Here is a 14,067-nt window from a genome sequence, read left to right as displayed (position 1 = left end):
TGACAGTTTTTACAGTCTATTACATTTTATGTTAAGGCATTAGCAAAAAAAAAAAAAAAGGCATCAAAAAATGTCAAAGCAAATAAAACTAGTTTGAAAATAAGGTCAGCTCTGAAACTGTAGACACTGCCCATATCTCCCAAAACATTTTTAAAACAGTAGATATTTAAATACGCTGTATCTCCCCTGCAACTAGCATTGTGTCTGAAACCCACTGGGTACACAATAAATGCTGAATGAGTAAATGAATGAGTCATAACTCTATGACATAGAGATGCTAGGTATCCACATTTTACAAATGAGAAAATTGAGACACAATGCAGTGAAGTAGCTTGTCCTTGTTCAATAGCTAATAAATGGGACTGGGTTTAAAGTTGGGTAACCTGACTATAAGCTCACTTAATTAACCTCGCATCATACTACACATACTATAACATTATACTAGTGACATTTTTTGGAGATTATTTATATTTAGGTAGTGTGTCATTTTCCCATCAAATACATTGGTTGAATATTTAATAATTGTTTTTTAGTATGGAAAGAAATCAGATACACAAATATTAGTGTAATTTCCTTGCTGTCAAGAATCACTTACTGGGATAATTTCACAAGTGACAGCGTCAAGCTCTCAGAGGACACTTTGCACATGTGGAAGACAAGCACAGGAGTCCTCATGTTCCAAGGACCTCAGTAGCCCCTTTTCCACACTCCCACCCTGCGTGCCACTACTTAATGCTGCTGTCATTATAAAAGTAAAATACCTTTCCGGATCAAATCCAAAATTGTCTTTTACAATTACCCTTTGTTTCACTTTGGTTTGCTTTCAGTCATGATGATTAACATATTATAAAGTTTCAAATACTTAAAAGGAAGTAGATTTTTATATTTATCACAGGAGGGCATCTGGTTTAAAAGGTTAAAAAATGACAGTTTTGTCACGTTTTCTCCAGGTTGTGATACTCTCTGTGAGTGACAGTCATCATAACCTTCCTGTGCCTGTTTTGTGTTCTGGAGTGCAAAAGCACGAGAGCTCAGAGACATGATGTTTCTGAGGCCTACTGCACCCAGGGAAGGCTGAACTAACACTGGGCACATGGGGGCTGTGACAAGTCTGGATATCATCCCATGCTGTTTCTGTTTGTGCTGTACTGTACCATTTCCACTGTACTGTACTGTTTCCACTGTACCGCCAGTGGAATCTTTCTCATGCTATGGCCACTAGAGTGGCCAGATTCTCGCTCCCTGGTGTGGATGAAGAAACCGTGGTTCTGGGGTATTCAAGAAGCCGTGTCAGGCTGGGCGTGGTGGCTCATGCCTGTAATCCCAGCACCTTGGGAGGCTGAGGCGGGCGGATCACCTGAGGTCAGGAGTTCGAGACCAGCCTCGCCAACATTGTGAAACCCATCTCTACTAAAAATACAAAAATTAGCCGAGTGTGGTGGCACGTGCCTATAGTTCCAGCTACTCTGGAGACTGAGGCAGGACAATCGCTTGAACAGGGAGGCAGAGGTTGCAGTGAGCCAAGATTGAGCCATTGCGCTCCAGCCTGGGCAACAGAGCAAGACTCTGTCTCAAACAAAACAAAAGAAAACAAACAAACAAAAAGATATGCCATCTGATTCCACATGGAATCTGTGCCACTTCACAATCTTTTGTGCTGCATTTTGGCCAGTGAACTTTCCTTTATTCTCCTCTAAAGAATGTTAAGTTCACACCATACACACATACAGATGGTAGTTATGTGTGGGGCTGGAGACATTGATTCATTTGATTGTGGTAATCATTTCACAATGTATATGTATATCAAATCATCACATTGTATACCTTGAATATGTAAAATTTTACTTGTCATTTATACCTCAATAAAGCTGGGGAAAAAGATGTTGAAAATACCCTTTCTCTGGTTTCCCATATTTGCACTTCTTCCTCCCTGGAGAGTAAGGCCTATGAGGGGAGGGACCAAGTATGTTTTTCTCATCATTGCATCTCCAGCGACTCCAGCAGTACCTGTTACATGGCAGATGCTTGCTAAAGATGTGTTGATTGAATGAATGTCTGAACTACCAAATAAATGGCTATCCCTTTGGGCCCAGATATCACAATATGAAAACTTTGTTTCTCATCTGGTATCCGTATATGACTTTATTTTTTAAAAGTTCACACACATGTAGAAAGACTTCACCTCTGCAGTAACTAATCCATAAGCAACTATAGAATTCTAAAGAACCAAGCTCCATTCAGAAATGGCAAGTTGAAATGCCATCTGAGGGGAAATCAGATACTTGCTGACCATGGGATTTGAGAGAAACTGCCCACAGTTTCCCAAAGCACAACTTCGATTGTATCACTATTTTAAAACCCAGTGGTTTTCAGATGCTCTTGCCCAGCTCCTACTGATTAGAGGGTGAACGCTGCGTACGCTGACCATGCTGCAAATGAGAAGCACGAAGATGAGAAGTGCCAAGGCACGGGGCTTCACGGCAGCCCCGATCTTTTGGTCTGTTCCCGCCCAATTCTACCATATTCTAGTTCGTAATATGGAGCAGGATTGGGGCACATCTGTACTAAATGTCAGGCTGGGAGCTTCCCAGAAGGAATTACACAAAGAAATTACATCTCTTGAAGTGTCTAATCCACCTGTGCTCATTTCTCATGACTGTTGTAACAAATTAACATAATCTTAGTGGTTTAAAACAACATGAATTTATTATTTTATAGTTCTGGAGGTCGGAAGTCCTACAGTCAAAGTGTCAGCAGGGTTTTCTTTCTGCTGGAGTCTTTAGGGGAGGATCCATTTCCTTGCCTTTTCCAGCTTCTAGAGGCCACCCAAATTCCTTGGCCCATGGCTCTCTCCTTCCATCTTCACATCTCTCTCTCACCACTGCTTCCATCATCACATCTCATCTCTGACTCTGACACTCCTGTCTCCCTATTATAAGGACCCTTGTGATTATATTGGGCCCATTCACATAATTCAGAGTCACCTCCCCAGCTCAAAATCCTTAATCACACCTGCAAAGTCTCTTTTGTCAACTAGAGTAACATATTCACATATCCCAGGGATTAGAATGTGAACATTGCAGAGGGTGAGAGCGTCATTCTGTCTACCACCCCACCCGTCTGCTTTCTTCCTATCAGCCTCAAAAAGTGCCCTGCAGATCCTCCACTCTCCAAGGCACCTGGTGACAGAGTACACTCACTGGTTGTTGGAGGTTTCCTCCTTCTGAGCTTTCCTGGTGCTCCTAGCTGGATGCAACTACTTGTTTGTCCATACTCCTTTGTGCAACCTGGATTGTTCAGGGCATCCCTTTCTGCTGTTGGACACTATATTTGTATGTGCATATGTTACTTTCCTGATAAGCTGAGCCAAGAACCAACTTTGTGCCCTCCTAGGGCCTAGAATGATGTGAGGCAGATTGCTGTGCTCAATTATTGCTGTTAGTGCTTAGCAGGACACACAAGACATGTCTCCCTGAGCCTGGTGCCATACAGATGTTCCTCTTAGAGTCCAAAGACAGCGCTCCTCACTGCCACCCCAGAGCACTTCTGCTAGTGAGTGACATCTTCCATTCCTGTGAGCTGGGAGGACTCCACAACTGCTGCCCATTTAGAATACTTCATCCCCAGGGACTGCTGGTACCCTGGGAAAGGAGCCGGCATTTATGTCTGCAGATTCCCACCTTCTGCAAGCAAGCTTGTTATTGTTTTGCTGTTTGCTGTGGCAGTGGCTGCTGTTCTGCAGTGCCAGCTGAGAAGCTTATCTCCAAGCAGCCTTGGCTATTTCCACTATAATTCTTTTCCCCTCAGGATGCCATCCTCTACATGTGTCGGTATGACTCACTTGGTACTTGTACTTGGTAAAAGCCAGAGTTTAATGAAAAGACACCGGTTGAGAACTTTGCAATCTCATTTGCAGCCACATCCTGGGTAGGACTTGCCTTAACTCAGGTCGAATCTTTCCTCCCCAGGAGTCAAGAAATGCAGAAGTACAACTATCTAACTGCCAAGTACTAGGTAAGACTTGGGGCTGGGGTTGAAGTGCATTAAAGGGCAGGCATGTGAAAGAATAAAAATGAGAAATCAAAGTTTCTGCTCTTACAGATTTCAAAATCATTTGGGAAGAAATATAAGTTACTAAGTAATTGCAAAATTTTGTAAAATCTTCTAGCAGCAAAATGTAGAGCTGGGGAAAAGATGTGGATCCTTATCTTATAGTCTACATCTGGATAAGTCCAAAATATTATAAGTAAAGTCTTAAAATTACCAGAAAAAAAACCCTGAGAGAATTTTTCTTATATCATTTCAGAATGGTAAAGGTCTTTTTAAGTATAATACAGGACGCAGAAACCATATGAATGAAAGAATAGGTAAATTTAATGACAAAAAAAGTTCCCATGGCAAATTGTACAATATGAAAAGTCAAAAAACAAATGCCAATCTGAGAAAAATATTTGTAAATCATATTACAGAAAAAAGTTAATTTCCCAAATGTATGAAGAATATGATATGGTTTGGATTTGTGTCCCACCAGCAATCTCATGTCAAATTGTAATCCCCAGTGTTGGAGGAGGGGTCTGGCCGGAGGTGACTGAATCATGGGGGCAGATTTCCTCCTTGCTATTCTCGCGATAGTGAGATCTCATGAGCTCTTGTTGCTTAAAAGCGTGTAGCACCTCTTCCTTATCTCTCTTCCTCCTGCTCTGCCCATGTGTAGATGTGCCTGCTTCCCCTTCACATTCTTCCATGATTGTAAGTTTCCTGAGGCCTCCCCAGCCATGCTTCCTGTACAGCCTGGAACTGTGAGCCAATAAAACCTCTTTTCTCTATAAATGACACAGTCTCAGGCATTTCTCTGTAGCAGTGTGATAAAGGAGTAATACAGAATACATACAAATCAATAAGAAAAACACTAACCCTCTACTAGAAAAAATGGGCAAAGCATATAAGCTGACAGTGCACAGAAAAGGAAATGCAGATGGCCCTTAAACATACGCCAAGATGTTCAGCCTTACATATAACAAGGGAAATGGAACTAAAACTACACAGAGACATAATTTTTAAATTACGTTAAATGGGTTAAAATTTAAAAGTTTGAAAATACTTACGTTTTGAGGAATCAGCAGCCCACCCATCTAGTACTGGCAGAAGTACATACTGGTACAATACCTATGGGAGGCAAGTTTTTAAGATCTTCCAAAATTACAAACATGCATATCCTGGACTCAGCAATTTGGTAGAAATTTATCCTGTGGATGGTCTCTAACCTGTGGGAAATGACATATACAGAACTCTATTTACTATAGCACTGTTTATATTATCAAAAGACTGGAAGTCATCATTGACAGAGGAGTGATAAAAATAGAAGAGTGATAAATTACGATATTCACACAAAATGGAATTCTATGCATTGCTCAAAAAGCAATAGGGATACTCCTTACAATGATTATGGAAGTATTTCAAAGATATGCTAAGTGATAAGCAAGATGACAGTTTGTTCAGTGTGCTGCCATTAGTATACAAAAGAAAGGAGGAGTAAACTGCTAGCTATTTTCAAGAATAGGCTCAATATATTTCTACCGGTTCTTTTTGCTCATGCTGTTCTCTTCATGTAGATTGTGCTTTCTCCATCTCTGCCTGTTGAAAAATACAGTTCTTCCAGGACAATTTCAAATATTTCTTCCTTTATGAACCTTTATTGATCTCCTGAGTTAAGCACTCTCTCAATTGAACAAATCTAAAATTATTAGGAGAATAGTTTTAAGGTTCGGGATGAGAGATCCTTTCTGAGACAGACAACCCCCATTAACTCATAAAGAAAGAAGCTTGGTCTAACCTTATAAGAAATTTAATCATTTGTATGGTCACAGACATAATAAATAGACATAAATACAAAATCTGACACACTGAGAGGTAATATCTGCAACATATATTGATGACAAAAGCTTATTATCCAGATTATATAAAGAGCTTCTAAAAGCCAGTAAAGATAAAAACAATAGTCCAATAGGAAAAAAGACACATCTTAAAGAGTTAAACCAATAAAGAAAGAAAAGCAGTTTAAAAGGTGCTTAGTTTTAAACAGTAAATATTTATCTCACTTTGATGAGTAAAAAATAAGAAGGCTTACCTTATGATGTGAGGAAAGAGGCAATGGTGCGGCAAGAGTATAAATTGTTAAATTCTTTTCAGAGGGTAATTTGGCAGGAGTCATCAAATGTTAAAATTAGGTATCACCTTCAACCCATCTGTCTGGCTTCTAGATCTAGGCATCTGTGCTCAGAGAAACATATATGAATATAGAAGCACTTACAAGCATGGTCATTGCACACTATTTATAATAGAAAAAAACCAAACACCTCCTAAAGGACCACCAAGAGGAGAAAGAGTAAATGAACTATGGTAGATTCAGTCTATGAGCGACTGTGTAGCAATTTTTTAAAATAGATTTTTAAACATTTGAAAAGAGCTCCAAAGGGAAAATGCCATTTGCACAACACAGTATATAAAATATTATTCTATTTATATGGGGAAGATACATGTATACAGTCAGCCCTCCATATCCACCAGTTCTGCATCTGTGGATTCAACAAACCATGGATTGTAATTATTCAGAAAAATATATATAAAAAAAGAATTGTTGAATCTGTTCTGACCACGTGCAGACTTTTTTCTTGTCATTATTTCCTAAACAATACAGTATAACAACTATTTACATAGCATTTATACTGTTTTAGGTATTATAAGTAATAGAGATTATTTAAAGTATATAGGAGGATGTGCATAGGTTATAAGCATCATTTTATATAAGGAACTTAAGCGTCCCTGAATTTTGGTATTCACAGGGGAGTCCTAGAATCGTTCCCCTACATATATGTGTACATTCTACACACACACACACACACACACACACGCAAAACAGTTTAGCCTCTAGGAAGGGGAATAGAACTAGGGGTAGCAAAGAAGGAACTTTTATTTGCTGCTTTATACATTGATAGGATGTGTTTTGTTTTTCTTGTTGTTGAAGGATAGTGATGGGAAGGACCCAGTTCACAGAGTTAGGAAAAGGGACTTGATCTCAGTCAATTGGCCTTCCAGTGTGGTATTTTTTCCCACCGTTCCACCAAAAGAAAATAAGAGGCACTTTCAGAGTCAAGGATGATTGAATAGAAAGAAGTATAAGATATTTTCCTCTGGCTATGAAGCTCACTATGGAATTTTCAGAAACATCCCTCTTCTAACTAACCTAATAGCCACTGTTAATTGTTAGGCCCATTTATTTTATGGGCATAGAGAATGGCTGCAGCCATCAATAGTATAGATTATCCTTTTTAAATGTTCTCTAATACTTCATACCTTGTAAGTATTTTCCCTAATTTTCCTTTTGTTTATTTCCCCAGGCTCTCTGTAATTTTTCTATAGCTAGCTTAACGTTTAGAAAGAAAGGACTGATGAATGCTGAGTAAACAGACTATTTCTTGACCCTTAAATGACATACCGTCTTCAGTTACACTCTAGAGAATCACTTTAACTCTAACAAACAACACAACAACACTGGAGGCTCATTCATTTACTCTGACTCTTTTATTCTTCCCACCAAACAACACTTGGGCTGTGCTTTGTTTCCTTTATTTGCTTTAATTCCTATCGCATCAGGGAAGATATCATATAGGGGAGATCACAGACTTTGAAATATGACATAGTAGAGTTCTTTTCACAAGTTTTCAACTTATTATCTTTGTGATTTGGAGGAATTGTCTAACTTTTCTCCATGTCAGTTTTTCACCTGTCAAACAGCAATAATAATAACTAATGACAAAAAAGAAATCACAATGACATTAGAAAATATTATGAAATGAATGATAATAAAGATATAACACATCAAAATGTGTACAGGGCAGCTAAAGCAGGAGTTAGAAATATTTAGCCTTAAATGTATTTGTCAGAAAGAAGGAAAACTGACAATCAATTACTTAAGCTTCTCAAGCAGCTAAAATAGGAATTAAGATAAAATCCAAAGAAATTAGGAGTAAAAACAGCATAGATAAAAACAGCTTCAATGAAAACATATATACATGTACATAAAATAGAAAACTATCAATAATGTCAAATGTAGGTTTTTGTAAAGATTAACAAAATTGATAAACCTCTAGCTAGACTGATCAAGAAAAACACAAAGAAAATACAAATTATCAAGACCAGAAACTAGAAAGAGACATCAATACAGACTTCAAGCCATCAAAAATATAAATAATACCAATTTCTTAGAAAGTTTGTGGGAATTCACTGAAGTACTTTAAGCACCTAGCACACTACCATGGCTCATAGAAGCCATTCATTTAGTCATTGAATATGCTTTGACTGAGCATATGCCCTATGCTGAGCCACAGGAATACTAAGGTATGTGGGTGGCTGGGTAGGTGTGAAGAGGGTGTGTTGGGGGGTGGGGATAGACATGTTCTTTGCTCCTGTAGAGCATACAGTTCCACAGTGAAGGCTGAGACAAATTTTTTAAATTGCAGCTATAAATGCAAAATTACAATGTTGAAAAATGTCAGTGGGGCATGGAACTAAAAGTGCATTTAAAAAGGTTAACTTAGTGAGGAAGGTCAGAGTGGGTTTCCCTAAGAAAGTGATAGCTGAGATGTTATCTATGAAATGAGAAGATACTAATGAGGTGAAGTTAACTAGTCAGTGTTTGTTATGGTTTAAATGTGTCCTCCAAGGTTCATGCGTTGGAAACTTAATTCCCATTGCCACAGTCCTGGGAGGTGGGGCCTGATAAGAGGTGACTGGGTCATGAGAGATCTGCCTCATGAATGGATTAATGTTGTTATCTCTGGAGTGGGTTAGCTATCCAGAGAGTGGCTTTGTTATAAAAGTGAGTTCAGCCTTCTCTGCTCTCTGCTCTCTCACTCCCGCCCTCTCTTGCCCTTCTGCCTTCTGCCATGAGAGGTTACAGCAAGAAGTCCCTCACCAGATTCAGTCCCTCCACCTTGGACTTCCCAGCCTCCAAAATAAATGTGTTTTCTTTACAAATTACCCAGTCTGCTGTACTCTGTTACAGCAACAGAAAATGGACAAAAGCAGACCTCTCGTCAGGGGGAAAAGCAAGGGAAAGGCCGTGTTGGAGGGAAGGATGGTCTGGCACAAAGTCATTGTGGCTGGTGCTGGAAAGTAAGGGCAACTGGAGGGGCCAGATGAAGCTGCTGAGATAAATGGGGACCAGACTTGTAGGTGACACTGAGAAGTTTGGTTTTTATCCTAAAATGAGAAGCCATTTGTGTTTTAAGTAGAGATGAGGCATCATAACCAGATCAGAAAAGATCATTTTCCATATGGTGTGAAGCATGGATTGGGTGAGTCATTGTGGCTATACAGATGCCAGTAAGGTGACTATTGAGGTTGCACAGGGATAAAACAATAGCTTGACCTACTGTTTACAATATAAATTAAACTTGAAATAGCTCAAATGTTCACCAACAATGGACTGGTTGAGTAAATTATACTAAATAAACATAATGGGTTACTATGCAACTATAAATAAAAATGAGGAATATTAACATATATTATTGTAGAGTTATAGTCAGGAACAGTGTTTAATGAAACAAGCGAAGTGGAGAAAATTGTATGTATATGCTGCTACTTCACTTTTAAAGTGAAAGGCTAAATCAAGGTTACAAAGTGTTACTCACAGGAAGAGACAGGGAGAAAGGTGGAGGGGACAGGGATAGAGGCTAAAGTTCTCCAAATACAAATTGTTTTGTAGATTTCACCTTAGAACCATGTAAATACTTTACATTATTATAAAGCAACGTTAAATTATAAAAATCAATTCATAAAAACTGAAAACAAAATGAAACAAATGAACACAACTATGCATTGAGTTACTGGCATAATCACATATAACAGAATTAATTACACTTTAAAACTGTATACCTTAGGCTGGGCACAGTGGCACACACCTGTAATCCCAGCACTTTGGGAGGCTGAGGCAGGTGGGTCACCTGAGGTCAGGAGTTTGAGACCAGCCTGGCCAACATGGCGAAACCCCGTCTCTACTAAAAGTACAAAAATTAGCCGGGCATGGTGGCAGGTGCCTGTAATCCCAGCTACTGAGGAGGCTGAGGCAGGAGAATCGCTTGAACCCCGGAGGCAGAGGTTGCAGTGAGCCGAGATCGCACCACTGCACTCCAGCCTGGGCGACAAGAGTGAGAATCCGTTTAAAAAAAAAAAAACAACAACCACCAACCAACCAAACAAACAAACTAGATACCTTAAAATGATTTTAGTAATCACATTGTTGGCAAAAGTGTTGCATTTGTATCTAAAACTACCATGAGGGTAATTTGTACCTATTGTGGAACAAGAAAAATGAGAAGCTACCTGCTGTTCTAATTCTGTCGCCCTTGGAGTCTTTGAAAACTGGAATTCTAGGCATAGGACAAAGGAAATACAGATGCAAGATAAAACATTAAACAAAATCCCTGTAGTCCTGATACTGAGTTAGAGGTATAAGTATGAATTCATATTTGAAAAACAATTTATTTCATACTTCTGTCCACTGAAAATGTCTAGACACAATGATCAAAATAGTAGTAACACCTGGTATACAGGGGTCTCCAAATACCATTACCCACTTAAGGAACTTGGATTCCATAGAGAAACTGCTAATTCCAGGTTCTGAGGCCAGATATGTGCAAGGTAAGGTGGGGATACCTTACCATACTACTGGCCAAAGATGAAAAAATGAAAGCATCAATATGAATAATGTAAGTTATATTTGTAATGATACAAAAAGTTAGTCACCCTCTTGAGAATGATTTGGAATAAATTCATTATTTTGAAAGTTAGTAAATAAAGAGAAAAAATCATGCGTTCATCCTTCTTTTCCTGTACATACTGTACCTCAGGGTAATCAACTGACAGGATAACACGTCTCCTAACAGAACTCTTCTAGCTGTCAAATAAATAATAACAAAATTAGAATATTATCATTTTTTTCAATCCATAGTGAAATAATGGATCTAGGTAATGATCATTAATAGTTGCTAAAATCACAGAATGAGGGTTAACCATTCTTTAGCTGCCTTCTGATGGAAGACCACAATATTACCTATGAAGTATACTTGTAAAAAATATCAAATCTGCATCTGATAAAGCCTTTAAGTCTATCAGAAAATTCAGAAGATAGAAGAACATGTTAAATAACACAACAGGGGATGCAATTAGCAAAATTTATGCTTTGTGAAACTCTGCTGAACAATGTTGCCACTATTCAACAGAAAATTACAAGGAAAAAAATAGTAGGATTACATAGATCAAAGGAGTTTAAGACTGATCAATCAGTTGAAATATATAGATATTATTTCAATCTTGATTTAAAGAAGCAGATTATAAAAATCTATGGATTGGGGATAATGCGTATGTGGGGGTTACTTATATTATTCTCTCTAATCTCTCTGTTTGAAATTTTCCATAGTAAAATGTTAAACAATAACACCCAAAAACAACTAACCCCTATTTAGTGCTCATTATATACAAGGCACTGTTTTAAGTAATTTACATATTTAAACTGTCCTCCTGTCCGTAAGGTTGGTACTCTATTATACAAATGAGAAAACCAAGGTATAGAGTGGTTAAGCAACTTGCTTAAGGCCACACAGCTAATAAATTATGGTATTAGGATTCAAAACCAGGCAGTCTGACTCTGGAACCCATTTTCTAACTGGTACACTAGTACCTATCACAATGATGCTAGCTTGGACTAGGTTGGTGATAATGGAGAAAAGTGGATGGATTGAAGAGATACTGAAGGTGAAATTGACCAGACTCCATGCTGGATTGCACAGGAAGCTAAGGGTCAGGGGACAGTCCAAAATATTTGTGAGGTTTTGGCTTGCATCATGGGATACATGGTGTTATGGTTCATTGAAATAACAACAGTGAGAGTGTCCCAGGTTTGGAGGGAAAAGATGATTTGGGTTTGGAGCATGTCAAGATTCATATGCCTTTGGTATACCCAGGTGATGTCAGTTGAGCAGCTGGCAATATTGGGGCTCTTATATGTTAGTTTTCCCCCTTTCTCCTCCTTAGAACTGTATACATTTTCTTGGGATGAAGAGGGGAAGGGGCTACTTTTCCAGTATTGAAGTATAATAATGTAATATTCTGTTCTTGTTTCAGAGGTATTGTAGCAATATCACTTGCACATTTTGTAAGACTGCTTTTACTCCATTGTCTTAGTAACTGGGAGAAAACAGGTCAATTAATCAACCATCCCTTGACTGCTTACTATGCCCAGCCACTGCATTAGGTGCTTACACATTCTATCATTTCCTTCTTTCTTACAGTTACTTAAACAATTATAAAGATGTTATTCTTCTCACTAAATAAGGAGATGGAAGATCAAAAAGAAAGTCACTTGCCAAAGTTACAGAGCTGTAAAGGAGCAGTCTGCATCCCTAGTCTGTGTTCTCCCATTATGCCTCTATTTTCCAAAGTGTGGGTGATGACTTAGGTGGTCATGGTCATGGTGTTTAATTGCACAGACACACACAGTAAGAAAGCGCTCTGTTATAATTTTCATCCAACCTTCTGTTAAAACGTGGAGAGCAACTCAGTCAGGTGTTAGTATCTCTTTAACACCTCTCTAACACTTGGCCAATCTCTGTTTTCAACCAAGAAACGAGAGCCTTGGACTCAGAGTCTTGAGCAAATAATAACAGTATGTAGCAGGAATCTGATCACATCTTATCTTCATTGTGTATATTTTTAGGGATACTTTCTATTAATAAGTGATATTACTGTTTCCATTTATATAGCAACATAGAATTGCATTTAAAAATAAATTTAAGTAAAATAAATAAACTGAGAAAAAGAAAACTATTACATACATAAAAGTAACAGTGGTTCAAAAAAAGGAAAAACAAACAAACTAGATGAGGCTGGAATCCAATGGATGACCTTTGGAAAACAGTGCTCTTCACCATATTTCCTGCCCCTCACCCCGATTGTGGGCTTTGGTGCCGGCCTTACTTCTCGAATAGCAATTGAATATCTTAACCAAAATATGATCTGGAAACACTTCATCTAGTTACTGGTGAATGCAGCTAGTTGGAAACACTTCATCTAGTTACTGATGAATGCAACTCTCTATAAGCCTGTCACAGACCCCAAATACTGCGGGCCAGATGGTATTTTTATTCTGCATTGATCAGATTGACATGTTGGATGGGACCCCCCAGCCCTTGGTTGCCCAGCATGTTTCCCATGCCAGGGTGTCAGGAAAGATGTAAGAGCAAAGAGTACATAACCAATAAGTCATGGCAGCTAACACCTAAGTCACTGGGTTATTTTGGAAATCTTAAGAATATCTAGGTGACTATCTATCTATCTATCTATCTATCTATCTATCTATCTATCTATCTATCTATCTATCTATCTTTTAGTAACAGGCATTCTAGTATTAAAGCTATGTTGACTAATTTCCATCTATCCCTCTTCCTTAAAGCTCGAATTCCCCAGACTTCTATGATGATACCATGTTTGCACATTTTGCTCTTTCCTCACCGTCCTCCCCTTTTATGGGACAGAAGCTATATTCAGTATGTTTGTGAGAAATGGTTGTAAATAGGCTGCCTTAAAAAAACAAAACAAAACAAAACACATTTTTATGAGTTCTTATAAACATAAACAAAGGCAATAAAAATTCCCAATGCTACATATATTTTAAAAGACATCATTGTCACTTGAGATAATTTTGCTTGTGTGTTCCCCAAGGAACTGAAAAGTACATTATAGTCACGGTAACCCTGCTGGGTAGAGACAGTATCTTCTTTTTATTCTTTGTTATTACTGATACTATCTGTTCAGCATATTAAGGAAAGAAATCGGTATCTAATATAATACATCTACATTTCTCTCATTTCCCATGAGCACCATGAGCCAGTACTTTTTCACCCTTGGCCCTGCCAGAGTAGAATCCAAGGCCTGAACAATAGTAGGCTTAAGTTTTGCATTTTTGATGTATTCTTTAAGTGAAGGTAGTAAATATCGACATTGGTAAAT

Source organism: Mandrillus leucophaeus, unplaced genomic scaffold, assembly GCF_000951045.1.
Source record: "Mandrillus leucophaeus isolate KB7577 unplaced genomic scaffold, Mleu.le_1.0 Scaffold281, whole genome shotgun sequence".
In the NCBI taxonomy this organism is placed as follows: Eukaryota; Metazoa; Chordata; class Mammalia; order Primates; family Cercopithecidae; genus Mandrillus; species Mandrillus leucophaeus.
The sequence above is the reverse complement of the archived record's forward strand: the minus strand, read 5'-3'. Positions refer to the sequence as shown.